The following is a 13551-nucleotide window of genomic DNA, read 5'->3' as shown; positions in this document are numbered from 1 at the left end:
CAGTCCACAATCACCTTCGAAAAAGGTTCACTAAAAGCAGGAATAGGTTTCACCGGATCCATAGGGGGTCTTTGATTTGGTTTACCTACCACCTGACATGTGTGACAGGTTCGACAAAACATCACCACATCTTTTATCAAACCAGGTCAATAGAATTGTTTCAAGATCTTCCCTACAGTTTTATTCACACCAAAATGACCACCCAAAGGCATACTATGGGCCAGATTTAAAATCTCATTCCTATAAACTTTTGTAACCACAACCTTATGAATAACTTCCCATTAACAGGGACATGAGGAGGCCACTATTTCCTCATTAACGCTCCATTTTTGACATAATATCCAACTGTCACATTTTCAATCTCATCAGATGGGAGTGCTTTTTCTTTCAATTCTGTCAACTCAGGGCCTTTCGTCTGTTCCACAATAAATTTTTTCCTCGACAAAGACAAATCTTTAAATTCAGGCTCAATACAAGGATTTTGATCCTCCAGTGAAGACAGAAAAGTCTCAGATAAGGTATCATAATTTTCTTCCTGTTTGGGGCTGTCACACGGAACAACATCAGTCTGCACAGGACTATCGGCCTTGGCTGATTCTCTAGCTCTAGCTCGAGTCACCGCACATGATGGGTAAACGTCTGGATCATTCTCAGACTCATCAATCCTGGGTTTGTTCGTTAACCGTACCACAATGACAAATTCTCCATCCGCAAGGCCATTCCCCAATAATAAAAAAAAATCCTTCCACTGGTAAACTAGGTCGTACCCCTATCTCAACAGGTTGTTCTACGAACTTTGACTTTAAAATCATCTTGTGCAAAGGGACAGACATGGTGTCAACTGTAACACCTCGCACTAGATTTACCTCACAAGTGTCAGTTCCTTCACTAAAATTTAAAACAAGAGAGATTGTCAAGACGAAGTATCTCTTAGGATTTTCACTGACACCTAGGGTGACCCAGCATTCAGTGAAACAAAACCCTCTGATACATATCAACGGAATTCCTTTCTCACATCCTCCAACTTTTCAGCTTTCACCTTTGGCAAGGAGTGATCTTTAACAACATCTCCTGAACCTTTTTGGTTTTAATTACATGAAAACAAGCATTGGGTACGGCTTCCTTCCTTTTCTTCAAAAGGGCACAATCAGCTATTAAATGGCCAGGTTTCTTACAGTAATAACAAGTACGCTCAGCAGGTTTCTCCAGCACTGGCTTCTTTCCATCCTTCCCTTTTTGGATACCTCCCAATTTAATCTCCGGTTTACCTGGATTATCCTTGTAACTCTTTTGAAAGGTTTAGGTGATTCCCATTTGGATTTATGCGTTAAAGCATAATCATCTGCCAACCTAGCAATTTCTTGTAAAGTTTCCACTTCTTTTTCATTTAAATATGTTGTTATTTCAGCTGGGACATATCTTTTAAAGTCTTCCACTAAAATTAATTATGTCAATTTATCATAATCCCAAACTACATTTTTAACCATGTACCATCTTTCAAAACATATTCCATTTCCATTGACAAATTCCATGTACGTCTGATCTGCAGATTTCTTCAAGTCTCTAAATTTTTGTCTATAAGCGTCAGGTACTAATTCATAAACCTTCAACACAGCTTGTTTTCCCTTTGTATAATCAGCTGCATCCACAACAGACAAAGTAGAATAAGCTTTTTGAGCTTTACCTTTAATTACACTCTGTAACATAAGAGCCCATCCTTCCTTTGGCCAGTTTGAACTCACTGCAACCTTTTCAAAATGTTGGATTTACTGATCAACCTGATCTTCCTCAAAAGGAGGGACTAATCGAACCTTCCTACTGGCTGAAAACCCATCATCAGAATCAGATTCCAAACTCATTCGCTTCATTTTTAACATGCAGACGCTCTTTTTCATTCTCCTCCCTTCCAGATCCATCCTCCTCTATTCCATCTGAGCCTTCCTTCCCTCTGCCTGAGCCTCAGACATCAACCGAGTTAGTTCCCGTTACCGTTCAGCCTCTAACTTCAACCGAGTTTGCTCTCGTTCTCGTTCAGCCTCTATCTTTGCCAGTTGCACCTGTGCCTCAGAAATCGCTGGTTCACTGTTAAGAAACTGTTATAACACCTCCTCCTCAAACACCTTCTTCACCACATAATGGCCAGCTATCAATCTCTGAATATCTGCCTTTCTCATAAATCGCGTTACTGACTCAAGATGTCGCTCTGCCGCAACTTTCACCAATTCAGGCTTGTTCATCCCCTGCAATCTTCCAGGGTTTGTTTTTCAAAAGTGTATCCATTGTTGTTGGTTTCCACACACACAAGCAAATTAAAAAGAATTTATCAGACCGACCACAATCAGGCGTCCACTAATATCCCAATTTGTTCAAACTCAAGACCTCCCTCGTCAATCTTTGGATTGGATCCCGGATGAATCTCGTCAATCTGGGGAGCGATCCCGGACGAATCTCTTCAATCTGGGGAAGGATCCCTGACGAGCTCTCAATTTGGCTAAGAACCAGCAACAAAAGAAACAGTCTGAGTCATGAGATAAGTGTTAAAAACTACTTTATTAACTACTACTTACGATAATAAGAAAAATAAAAGTAAAAATGTTAGAATGTTGGAAGTAAAAATGTTAAACCTTGAACATTAACCCCAAAAACTAAACTCGTCTTGTGTGTGTGGCAAAGTCCCAAACTCCAGGAATGATTGTTAAAGTTCAGTTCCGCAAGCCATAAAGTGAAACATGAGCAAAGGCTTCTTCAACAACAGCCGGTGTCTGAAGATCAGACGTAGATGTAGAGAACATAGAGAGTAATTACGAAATCCAAATGTTCCACGATGGAACCCAAACGATACCTCAGGGCTTAGCCGGTAGTGACTTCCTCACCCAGAAAAGCATCCGAATCATGGCTGTCCACACAAATACCTGTTTCCCTCTACAGGTCAGCAACAAAGTGAACTCCACCGGATTACTCCCAATTTCCATACGTGGATTGCAGTGACAGACACAGTTATTGTTTCTCATCCATCGATGGAGAAACTAGCAGTCTGGTGTCTCTCTCTCCTTTCTCTCTCTCTCTCCTCTGACTGACTGCGACTGACTTCTTCAACAACGTCATTACGTCCTTTTACTTCCGTTGACGTAAGCACGCCACACACACAGAAACAGACACAGACACAGACACACACACACACACGCAAACACACACACACACACACACACACACACACACAGACACACACACACACACACACACACACACACACACACACACACACACACACACACACACACTACTAGCTATATCTTAAAGGAACATTCACCTTGTCGGTAACACCATGCACCACCTCATGAAGGAACTCCCGCGTCTCGATGCGTCACACCCTTATCTGCATTAGCTGTCACGTTAAAGATCTCTGCACTTGAAAACCAAGGCTCCTCCGCCATCTTAATACTCATTATAATACAGTTGTGCAAATCAGGGGAGAATTTAACGCACCGATGTCAGTCTCGCCCCGGTCCATGTCCGTCCTTGTATATCCAGCGTCGGGTCGAAACAACCCATAAGTACTGCGTTTGCTGGAAATTGGACATGACAGCAAAACGTGCTCTAAAACTCAGCAGGTCACGCAGTGCCCGTGGAGAGAGAAGACAGAAGTGTCAGGTCAATGCCTTATGATAGCAGACGGAACATCAGATCAGCCCCGCAAGCGGATCTCAGTCTCTACCACCTGCTGAATCTCGGGTGCTGGGGAAGAAAACCCGCCGTCCTCATCCGCTCTGGACTGTACGTGACTCCAGCCCACACCATATGCCCACTGGTGACTGCCGTCTGAAGCGGACGGCAAGCTCTTCGGGTGGATCAGAAAGGAGGAGGAGAGTGAAACCGGCCCGGCAGCCCAGCCCAGGCCACACTGCAGCACCAGCCCCCATCGCCATCGCTCTGGGCGCCGGGTCAGGATCCTGCAGCCCGGTTACTGAAATCCCAGTGGGAGCTCCCTCACCACACAGAGCCCAGAGGCCCAGGGAAGCTGCCCTTCACCACCTTCTCCACGGCAGCTGCGGAACGGCATTAACTGATGTCCCTGTTGCTGATGCCCACGGTCAGAGATTGAGAGCAAATTAGGAGGACTGGGTATGTGGTGACGGGGTGAGAAAACCCCGTCCCTCCCCGAGTGTGACTTCCTCCGTCCAACTGCCCGCCGGAGTTCAGGGTGAAAGGTCATCGGCCTGAAACGTTCACTCTTGTTTCTCGCTCCACAGACGCTTCCTGACCTCCTGAGTGTTTCAGGCAGTTTCTATTTGTAGTTCAGGATCAGTCCTGTTTCTCTGACTCCGGGATCGGTGCTGACCCCGCCTGTCCCGGGATCCACTGATCACATCCGAAGGCCGATTTCCTTCTGTCTGCCCAGCCGTGGGGAGAGGGGTAGTCGTGGCCGAGTGGTGAAGGCGATGGACTAGAAATCCATTGGGGTTTCCCCGCGCAGGTTCGAATCCTGCTGACTACGCGTTTCCAGCATTTTCTGCTTTATATTGTTCGTGACCCCAGGATCTAAATCATTGATTCAGTTTGTGAAAAGCCGGTTCCCAGCACCAGTCCCTCGTCGCCGCGTACCAACCCGGGAATGAATCATTCCTCAACACACACGAAATGCTCCGGGGAGAAATAAACAGTCGGCGTTTCAGGCCGGGACCTTTCACCAGGACAGGCATTCATCCCCGCTTCCTTCAGGGTGTCTCTGTGGCGCAATCGGTCAGCGCTTTCGGTTGTTGACCGAAAGGTTGGTGGTTCGAACCCACCCAGGGACGCTGACGATCCGACAGATTTGCTTTGCGTGTCATCGTCAGCTGGGTAACACTGCGCTGTCCGGAGGCGGCCATTCCCTGCTGCTGCCTCACTGAGCTCAGTGGGAGCCCTCCCTGCGGGGTCTCACGTCCGGGAGCCCCGGTCTTCCGCTTCCCTTTCTCCGGGGTGTGTGTGCTTGCTCCGGCGATGTCCTTGGAACTGACTGACTTGCCGGGACTACGGTCGTATTTTGATTTAATTTCGGCTCTTCGATCATTCAGTTGGAAGCTAAATGGTTTCGGCCCACGTGGTCTGGGGAGAGAACGGGACAGGGGATTGATCAATCATGATCGCACTGAATGGTGAAGGGCCGAATGGCCGGTGGAAGCCCATCTCTCTATGTTCCAATGTCTACGTCTTTTGTTCAACAGGTGAGCCACACCAAGCAGCGGCCTTCTGAAATTACGAAGCGTCCGTGGGGATTTAGCTCAGTGGGGGAACGCATGCTTTACGTGTATGAGGTCCCGAGTTCAATCCCCGGCAACTCCACGCTGGTGACCTTAATTTTAACGATTCCAGGTGCACGTCCCTGGAACACTGCCGACTGACCTCAGAACGGATCCGGAGAGAAAAATTCAAACCTGATGTGGGCTGGAGCCACAGAGAGCTGGGAAAGTGACATCTCACATGGATGACTCACCTCTAATACGTCCATCGCCAACTGCCAGAGATGCGCCTCTTAATATGACCTTGTCCAATACCAGAGAACATGCACAAGCTGAGAGAGGTAAGTTCAGAGGAGATGTGTGGGGCATTATTTTAGACAGTGTGTGGGCGCATGGGAATGCGCTGCCTGGGGTGGTGTTGGAGGCAAGTATGAAAGGGAAGTTCGACAGGCTCTGAGACAGGCCCATGGATGTGTAGTAAATGGAAGGATGTGGACATTGTGCAGGCAGAAGGGATTAGTTTAGTTGAGGATTTGATTACTTATTTAAATAGTTCGGCACATCATTGTGGGTCGAAGGGCCTGTTCCTGTGCTGTACGGATCCATGTTCTATGTTGGAGGAACTCATCAGGTCAAGCATCATGTGTGAGAGGAAAGGAATTGTCGACGTTTCGGGTCGACAACCTGCATCAGGATGGTCACAAAGAGGCAAAGTGAGCTGCCGGCCCTTCAACATTGAAGGAAATCTGACATTTATTGAGTTATAGTGATAGGAGTGGGAAGTTATTGAGACCTCGGGATTGGACAAAATGAGCCACCACCGGGTGTGGGTGAATCCCTCTATGTGTTGTTCTGCGGGGACTAAAGTATCCCCGGGTCATCCCGCATAGCAGCACAGACTGTGCCCTCTGCTCTGTACATTCACATTTGACCCAGAAAAGGCGGAACAGACCAGGAAGAAGAGGAGCAGAATGTCCGACAACCGGACCGCAGGAACACGGTCAATTAAATAATGTCAAAAGCGGTTATTGCTGAAATGTTGGGAACGGGAATCCGACTGGGACAGAGTACAGACAACACAGGAACTGTAACGGGATGGGACAGGGAGTAAGGAACACAGGGAGCGGGAGAGGGAGAGGGAGAGAGAGAGAGAGGGAGAGGGGAGAGGGGGAGGGAGAGAGGGAGGAGATGGGGAGAGAGAGGGAGAGGGGGAGAGAGTGGGAGAGAGGGAGATGGGGAGAGAGGACAGAGGGGTAGAGAGAGGGAAAGAGAGGGGGAGAGAGGAAGGGGTGAGAGAAGGGAGAGAGAGGGAATAGAGAGAGAGGGAGAGTGAAAGGGGAGAAAGAGAGCGGGAGAGAGAGAGGTGGAGAAAGAGGGGAGGGGGGAGATGGGGAAAGAGAGCGAGAGAGAGAGAGGGAGAGAGAGAAGGGGAGAGAGGGGGAGAGAGACGGGTGAGAGAGATAAGGGGAGAGAGAGAGGGAGAGAGAGGGGGTGGTGAGAGTGGGGGATAGAGGGAGATTATGGGAGAAATAAAGTAGTAAGTGAGAGGGAAGTAAAGAGAAGAAAACAAAAGAAGCAGTGTAAGTCGAAAAGGAACACGGCAAAAATGAAGAAAAGAGGGAATACTGAAAGTTGCACCTTGCTTGTCTCACAACAGAGGGCGCAGAGGAAGTGTGCTGGGCCCATAACCCAGAGGTCGATGGATCGAAACCATCCTCTGCTATTCTTCAGCTGAACATTTTACAACAGGACCCTGTCACGTCACACATTCGTGCAATGAACCTTTCACTTCTCTAAGAATGAAAATCTCGCTTTTCAGTATTAAAGATCTTTTCATTCCATCATTTTATGTGGACAGGTCCGGAGAGGAGAACGACCTATTGTGCTTCGATATGGTTCAATACGCATTGCAGTCTGCTGTGAAAGCCTGAGCTCTGCCGTAGAACAGAAAATGCTGGAAACACTCAGCAGGTCAGGCGGAATTCGAAAGCGAGTTGTCGTTTCAGTGCCGGGACCCGTCAATAGAACGGGGAAAGAGAGAACAAGTGAATGTTCAGCATCAGGGAAGTGGGGAAAACAAGGGCAATATCTCCGAAAGAGCGAGACCAAACACATCACGTGACGGGGCTGTGGGACACACAGGACAGGCCGGCTTTACTCCTGGAGGGGAAACATGGAGCCACAATGATAGCCGAGTGACGGCCTGAAATGTCCAGTTCCGGGACAGGGGGAAGGGCTCTGGAGACGTTCTGAGGAAAGGTTTTACTCCAAAGAGTGGTTGGTGTTTCTAACGCAAGCCCTGAGGGGGCGGCGGAGGCAGGAACTCCCAAAACATCGATGAAATGTCCAGAGGAACATTTAAATCGCTAAGGCGGAGCGTTTGTGGGACATGGGCTGGACAACGGGTTTAGCACAGTCGGGAATGTTATGGTCGGTACCGACATGCTGGGCCGAAGGGCCTGTGACGCTATGACCCTGTATTACTCCTGTCAGTGCAGAAGCACCGGGTGTAGTCCGTGTCGGAACGGAGGGGGAGTGAGGGGAAGATTGCACGGGGTAAACCTAGACAGGGAGCGAGGGCGGGGGAAGGTGAACAGATTGACGTCACTCAGTGTCAACACGTCATCTGGGACATTGGGTTAATAGAGAACTGAACAGTTCAGCACAGGAACAGGCCCACGTCTTGCTGAACTCGATGCCGAATTAGACGAAACTCTTCTGCCTGTACTTGATCCATATCCCTCCAGTCCCTGCAGATTCATGTGTCTATCAAACAGCCTCTTAAAGGTTACTGTCGTGTTCGCTTTCACCTCTACACCTGACGGCCCAATCCACGCACCGATCTCTCTCTGTAACACACTTGCCACATATATATCCTTTAAGCTCCCAACATTTACGTTAAGTGCATGCCCTCCAGTATCTTACATTTCAACCCTGGGAAAAATATTTTGACTCACTGCCCTATCTATGTCTCTCATACTTTTACAAACCCCTATCAGCTCTTCCCTCAGCCCCTGACGGTCCAGAGAAAACAACCCACGTTTGTCCAACCTCTCCTAAAACTTTATAACCTCCAATCCAGGCAACATCCTTGTAAACATTTCTGCACCGTTTCCAAAGCCTCCACATCCTTCCTGTAATGAGGCGACCGCAAGTGTCATAGTTTGTTGTGGGAATCTGGGATAGAGTGAGAGCAGGAAGCTGCACTGCTCCATTCATCGATATCCCGAGTAAAGGGTGAGGGAAGGGAATTGCTTCCCTGGCCCACTGACCTGCTCACAGGAAACAATAATTAATGAAACAGCAATGGGATCTCTATTACACTCCCCATAAAACTATATGAATGCAGCTAGTTAGCCTGAGCAGACCACCGGGCCCCTCCACTTCTGTACAGGGCGATAACTTGTCGGTTTTAGTGTTCACAAATTCACTAGTATTTCCCATTAACTTTGGAAATAAACGTCTCCCCGTCGGGGAATTGAACCCCGGTCTCCCGCGTGACAGGCGGGGATACTGACCACTATACTAACGAGGAAGCGATAGAACGATGTAGCCCATCTTTTGTCAGGGTACAGGAGGGCTCACAGGATCACACTCATGTTAGTTCATTGATTGTGAAACCGGCGCCTTTCAGACGTCCACCTCACTGTGTGACCGGAGGGGTCTCAGGATCTCCAGCGATTCAGTCACTTGTTTTGCTTAAGGACCGGCCGAAGGTGGGGCTCGCATTTGGGATCCATAGGTTGGGGTTGGAAATAACATTTATAATCTGGATTTATTTTCCCATTTGCTGATGTGAGAGGCAGGAAACGATGTGTCGCCCATGGACTATTTCAGGGGTCGGCTCTCACTTCAGTCCGATCCTGGGTGAATAATCACTGGGTGCTGTGTAGCTCCGGTCTGTTGGAGGGTGGCGACATCAATTGGACAGAACAGGGACTGCAGCAGAGTCAGTGGTGACCCGTCAGAAAGCAGCTCGTGGACTGGTGATCGAATCGCAGAGTCAGACAGCACTGGGGACGGTTCAGTACCCGAATCTCCTGCAATATCATGGAGCAATGGTGGTATAGTAGTGAGCATAACTGTCTTTAAGCAGTTGACCAGGGTTCGATCCCCGGCCATCGCAGGTTGTAGAGTTTTAAAATCCTGATATTGGCATTGTCTGAAATGAACCTCTTACAGTTCAACGGTCTGTACAGAAGTGGAGGGACCGAGTGGTCTACTGAGGCTAACTTGCTGCATTCATGTAGTTTGATGGGTGAGTGTAATAGAGATCCCATTGCTGTTTCATTAATTATTGTTTCCTGTGAGCAGGTCAATGGGCCAGGGAGGCAAATCCCCTCCCTCACCCTTTACTCGGGATATCGATGAACGGATCAGTGCAGCTTCCTGCTCTCACTCTATCCCAGATTCCCACAGCAAACTATGACACTTGTGGTCGCCTCATTACAGAAAGGCTTTGGAAACGGTGCAAAAGTGTTTACAAGGATGTTCCTTGGATTGGAAGTCATAGGCTAGAAGGAGAGGTTGGACGAACGTGGGTTGTTTTCTCTGGACCGTCAGGGGCTGAGGAAAGATCTGATAGAGGTTTGTAAAAGTATGAGAGACATAGATAGGGCAGTGAGTCAGAATATTTTTCCCAGGGTTGAAATGTAAAATACTAGAGGGCAAGCACTTAACGTGAGTGTTGGAAGTTTACAGGAAATATATATGCCAAGTGTGTTACAGAGAGCGATCGGTGCCTGGAATGGGCTACCAGGTGTAGAGGTTAAAGCGGACACAACAGTAACCTTTAAGAGGCTGTTAGATAGACACATGAATCTGCAGGGAGTGGAGGGATATAGATCAAGTCCAGGCAGAAGAGTTTCGTCTAATTCGGCATCGAGTTCGGCACAGACGTGTTGCGCCGAAGGGCCTGTTCCTGTACTGAACTGTTGTGTGCTCTATGATACCAATGTCCTTGGATGACGTGTTCACTCTGGGTGACGTCAGTCTGTTCACACTCCCTCCCTTTCCCTGTCTGGGTTTACCCCGTGGAATCTTCCCCTCACTCCCCCTCCGTTCCGACACGGGCTACACCCGGTGCTTCTGCACTGACAGGAGTAATACAGGGTCACAGGGCCACAGGCCCTTCGGCCCAGCATGTCCGTACCGACCATAACATTCCCGACTGTGCTAAACCCGTTGTCCAGCACTTGTCCCACAAACGCTCCGCCTTAGCGATTTAAATGTTTCTCTGGACACTTCATCGATGTTGTGCGAGTTCCTGCCTCCACTCCCCCCTCAGGTCGTGCGTTGAAAACGCCAACCACTCTTTAGAGAAAACCTTTTCTCAGACCGTCTCCAAAGCCCTTCCCCCTGTCCCGGAACTGGACATTTCAGGCCGTCACCCCTCAGTCATTGTGGCTCCGTGTTTCCCCTTTCCAGGGGTAAAGCCGGCCTGTCCTGTGTGTCCCACAGCCCCGTCACGTGATGTGTTTGGTCTTGCCATGCAGGAGATGTTCCCCTTGGTCCCCCCACTGCCCACTGCTCACTTTCTCAGCTGTTGAACATTCACTTGTTCTCTCTCTGTCCCGGTTCTACTGACGGGTCCCGGCACTTAAACAATAACATGCTTTCGATTTACGCCTGACCTGCTGAGTGTTTTCAGCATTTTCTGTTCTACGGCAGAGCTCAGGCTTTCACAGTAGACTGTAATGTGCATTGGACCATATCTAAGCACAATATGTCGTTCTCCTCTCCGGACCTGTCCACATAAAATGATGTTATGTAAGGACCTTTAAACGGGAGATTTTCGTTCTAAGTGAAGTGAAATGTACATTGTGTGAATGTGTGACTTGACATCGTCCTGTTGTAAAATGTTCAGCTGAACATTAGCAGAGGATGGTTTCGTTCCATCGACTTCTGGGTTATGGTCCCAGCCCGCTTCCGCTGCGCCCTCTGCTGTGAGACAAGCAAAGTGCATCATCCTGTATTCCCTCTTTTATTCATTTTTGCCGTGTTCCTTTCCGACTTATACTGTTTCTTTTGTTGCTTCTCTTTACTTCCCGTCACTTACTACTTTATCTCGTCCCATAATCTCTCTCTCCCTCTTTATCTCTCCCGCTCTCTTTCTCTTTTCTCTCTCTCTCCCCTTCTCTCTCTCTTCCCTCTCTCTCTCCTCTCCCCTCTCTCTCTCTTTCTCCCTCTCACTCCCTCTCCCTTTGTTCCTTACCCCTTGTCCCATCCCGTTACCATTCCTGTGTTGTCTGTACTCTGTCCCGGTCGGATCCTCGTTCCCAACATTTCAGAAATAACCGTGTTTGCCATTATTTAATTGACCCTGTTCCTGCGGCCCGGCTGTCGGACATTCTGTTTCTCTTCCTCCGTGTCTCTTCCGCCTTCTTTCGGTCAAACATGAATGTACAGAGCAGAGGGCACTGTCTGTGCTGCTGTGTGGGATGACCCGGGGATACTTCAGTCACCCTGCGAGACACCACACAAAGGCTTCACCCACAGGCTGTGGGATCTCATGTCGTCCAATCCCGAGGTGTCATTAACTTCCCACACCTATCAGTATAACTCAATAAATGTCAGATTTCCTTCAGTGTTGAAGGGCCGGCAGCTCACTTGGTCTCTTTGTGACCCTCCTGATGCAGGTTGTCGACCGGAAACGTCGACAATTCCTTTCCTCTCACATATGAATCTTGACCTACTGAATTCCTTCAACAAACAACATGGAACCGTACAGCTCAGGAACAGGCCCTTGGGCCCACAATGGTGCGCCGAACTATTTAAATTAGTAATCAAATGCCCAACTAAACTAATCCCTTCTGCCTGCACAATGTCCACATGCTTCCATTTCCTGCACATCTACGGGCCTGACTAAGAGCCTGTTGAACACCCCTTTCGTTTTTGCCTCCAACATCACCCCAGGCTGCGCATTCCCACGCACCCACCACACTGTGTAAAAAGAAATGTCCAGCACATCTCCTCTGAACTTAACTCTCTCACCTTGTGCATGTTTTCTGGTATTGGACAAGGTCAGATTAAGAGGCGCATCTCTGGCAGTTGGTGACGGACATATTAGAGGTGAGTTATCCATGATGAGATGTCACTTTCCCAGCTCTCTGTGGCTCGAGCCCATATCAGGTTTGGATTTTATTCTCCGGGTCCGTTCTGTGGTCAGTCGAAAGACTCTCCAGGGTTGTGCACCGGGAATTGCTCAAAATTCAAGGTCACCAGCGTGGAGATGTCGGGGATTGAACTCGGGACCTCATACACGTAAAGCATGCGTGCCCCCACTGAGATAAATCCCCACGGATGCTCCGTAATTTCAAAAGGCCGCTGCTTGCTGTGGCTCACCCGTTGAGCAAAAGACGTCGAAATTGGAACATAGAGAGTTGGGCTGCCACCGGCCATTCGGCCCTTCACCTTTCAGTGCGATCATGGTTGATCAATCCCCTGTCCCTTTCTCTCACCAGACCCAGTGGGCCGAAACCATTTATGTTCCAACTGAATGATCGAAGAGCCAAAATTAAATCAAAACACGACAGTAGTTCCGGCAAGTCCGTCAGTTCCAAGGACATCGCCGGAGGAAGCACACACATCCCGGTGAAAGGAAAGCGGAACACCGGGACTCTCGGACGTGAGAACCCGCAGGGAGGGCTCCAACTGAGCTCAGTGTGGTAGCAGCCGCCTTCGTGCAGCGCAGTGTTAAACAGCTGACGAGACACGCACAGCGAAAGCTGCCGGATGGCCAGCGTTCCTGGGTGGGCTCGAACTACCAACCTTTCGGTTAACAGCCGAACGCGCTGACGATTGCGCCACAGAGACACCCTGAAGGAAGCGGAGATGAATGCCAGTCCTGGTGAAAGGTCGCGGCCTGAAACGCCGACTGTTTATTTCTCCCCGGAGCATTTCGTGTGTGTTGAGGAATGATTCATTCCCGGGTTGGGACGCGGCGACGAGGGACTGGTGCTGGGAACCGGTTTTTCACAATCTGCATCAATGTTTTGGACCCTGGGGTCACGGACAATATAACACAGAAAATGCTGGAAACACGTAGTCAGCAGGATTCGAACCTGCGCCAGGAAACCCCAATGGATTTCTAGTCCATCGCCTTAACCACTCGGCCACGACTACCACTCTCCCCACGGCTGGGCAGACAGAAGGAAATCGGATGCGATCAGTGGATCCCGGGACGGATGGGGACAGCACCGATCCCGGAGTCAGAGAAACAGGACTGATCCTGAACTACAAATAGAAACTGCCTGAAACACTCAGCAGGTCAGGCAGCGTCTGTGGAGCGAGAAACAGAGTTAACTTTTCAGCTCGACGATCGTACACCCTG

General features: G+C 49.1%; 5 non-coding genes across 5 annotated transcripts; 2 read left to right on the top strand and 3 right to left on the bottom strand.

Annotated features, from left to right (window-relative positions):
• The first annotated feature begins 4413 nt into the window (after window positions 1-4413).
• On the top strand, window positions 4414-4495 carry trnas-aga (transfer RNA serine (anticodon AGA)). The gene has a single exon. It is a non-coding gene; the product is annotated as a tRNA-Ser (tRNA).
• A 227-nt stretch (window positions 4496-4722) lies between these two features.
• On the top strand, window positions 4723-4796 carry trnan-guu (transfer RNA asparagine (anticodon GUU)). The gene has a single exon. It is a non-coding gene; the product is annotated as a tRNA-Asn (tRNA).
• Window positions 4797-8682: 3886 nt separating this feature from the next.
• Window positions 8683-8754, bottom strand: trnad-guc (transfer RNA aspartic acid (anticodon GUC)). The gene has a single exon. It is a non-coding gene; the product is annotated as a tRNA-Asp (tRNA).
• Window positions 8755-12961: 4207 nt separating this feature from the next.
• Window positions 12962-13034, bottom strand: trnan-guu (transfer RNA asparagine (anticodon GUU)). Its single transcript has one exon. It is a non-coding gene; the product is annotated as a tRNA-Asn (tRNA).
• A 227-nt stretch (window positions 13035-13261) lies between these two features.
• Window positions 13262-13343, bottom strand: trnas-aga (transfer RNA serine (anticodon AGA)). Its single transcript has one exon. It is a non-coding gene; the product is annotated as a tRNA-Ser (tRNA).
• Between the last annotated feature and the right edge of the window lie 208 nt (window positions 13344-13551).

The sequence above is a fragment of the Pristis pectinata genome, chromosome 42 (assembly GCF_009764475.1).
Source record: "Pristis pectinata isolate sPriPec2 chromosome 42, sPriPec2.1.pri, whole genome shotgun sequence".
NCBI lineage: Eukaryota > Metazoa > Chordata > Chondrichthyes > Rhinopristiformes > Pristidae > Pristis > Pristis pectinata.
The sequence above is the reverse complement of the archived record's forward strand: the minus strand, read 5'-3'. Positions and strand labels throughout refer to the sequence as shown.